The following is a 1,735-nucleotide window of genomic DNA, read 5'->3' as shown; positions in this document are numbered from 1 at the left end:
GAAAATCTTTAGTAAGAAAAAGTCTTTTCGGATCATTCTGAATTGACGGGCACCACTTTTCATTTATGTTTTATGTAGTGTTTTTGGTACCGAAACACTTTCAAACTTCGAATACTTGTATATTTTGTGTTATAGAACAGATAAAAAATGTTGTATTCGAATTTTTTCATGTAAAAAATTGCCGTATTTCGGTAATTTCAACCAATCACTGACGTCTATTGAGGTGAAAACAATTACTGCCGTGGAATGTAAACAACATATTCTAACAGTGTCATGGGATCTTTTCCCTTGAATAAAATTAGTGCCGTTGTTTGTCAACAACAGCTATCGGTTGTACTGTTATTTATGACATCGTTCGTGCGTTTGTACTGGTTTTAGCTTTATGATTTTAGAGTTAGGGTTAGTTTTAGGGTTTAGGTTAACGTTATGATTATTTTTGCCATAACCTAACTCATAACCGTAACCGTAACCCTAAAACCCTAACCCTAACTCTAAGACCCGAACCCTAACCCTAAAACCCTAAATCCTTACTAAGGAATAACTAGGGTTATAACTTTTACTAGGAATAACCCTTAATAGGGATTAACAGAGAATAACAATCTTGACACCGGCAAAAATTATTGTTTACAAAAACAGCAGTAACTGTATTCAGCCGAATAGACGTCAGTGATTGGTTGAAATTACAGAAATACGACAACTTTAACATGAAATAACTTGCAATATATAAATTTTTGTTTAGAAGGCTAAGAGAAAAAGATGTTTTATATGATACATTCTACCAGTATCCCAAGTTTGAAAGTGTTTCGTTAAGAAAACAAGTGGTGCCCGTCAATTCAGAAAGATCCTAAATTTATAAATCCTCTTTTTCACCATATATTTCATTTTATACCGAATCTTAAAATACCCAAAGGTTTTCCCAAATATATATTGGAAAATTCATCTTCTTTTCTAAATAATCTGATGGATCATTAGATGAAACGAAAATCTTTAGTAAGAAAAAATCTTTTCAATTCAGTTGGTACAAAAAAGAAGTTCCTCTCATTTATGACAGATATTCATTTAGGCTGGATGAGTCGCATAACTATGGAAGGAAACGTTCAGAACGGCATTTTTAAACAGTCGTTTATGCCTGTACGTCTGATAATGAAGGCGCCATGTCTATGCATGCACCAACAATAATAGCTGAAATCTATACCTATACTGTACAAACAGAAGAACACCGAAAACTTATAGACGCTTCATGAGTGATCTTAAATGATATATTTCAACAGGTCCATGACCTTAATTTAAATGACAGGCCATACAACACCAGGTATAAGTAAAGAACCAAGTAAATTAGAATTAGAGGCAGTAAACGAAATAGTAAACAAATATCCGAAGGTCACACTGTCCAGTTATATATGAAGACAACCTACAAAACTATTAATGCTTTGACATATATCTCAGCTATTATGTTACTAACGTATAGCAAAGAGCTGAGACCACGCGATCGAGATTGAAGTGGAAAGCCTGAAGGAGCATCGGTATGTACTTAAAGAATAAAATTTTATTTCTGCGAAAACGTATCTCACAGATTGTTTTAGTTATAAAATGTAATACAGAGAACAACTTGATACGGCATCAGAAAGAGCTCAGAAAAAAAAAAAAAAAACTAGAGGGGTGATTTAGTGATACAGGATTCGAAAACCTAAACTCCAAACTGCACCAGCTGAAACTCATGGTTTCAGCTGAAAAA

General features: G+C 33.5%; 1 protein-coding gene across 1 annotated transcript in view; it reads left to right on the top strand.

The window, feature by feature from the left end:
- Positions 1-1,735, top strand: part of LOC106880882 (uncharacterized) — a 36,880-nt gene that overhangs the window by 870 nt on the left and 34,275 nt on the right. The window lies entirely within an intron of this gene.

Source organism: Octopus bimaculoides, chromosome 1 (assembly GCF_001194135.2).
Source record: "Octopus bimaculoides isolate UCB-OBI-ISO-001 chromosome 1, ASM119413v2, whole genome shotgun sequence".
Lineage (NCBI taxonomy): Eukaryota > Metazoa > Mollusca > Cephalopoda > Octopoda > Octopodidae > Octopus > Octopus bimaculoides.
The sequence above is the reverse complement of the archived record's forward strand: the minus strand, read 5'-3'. Positions and strand labels throughout refer to the sequence as shown.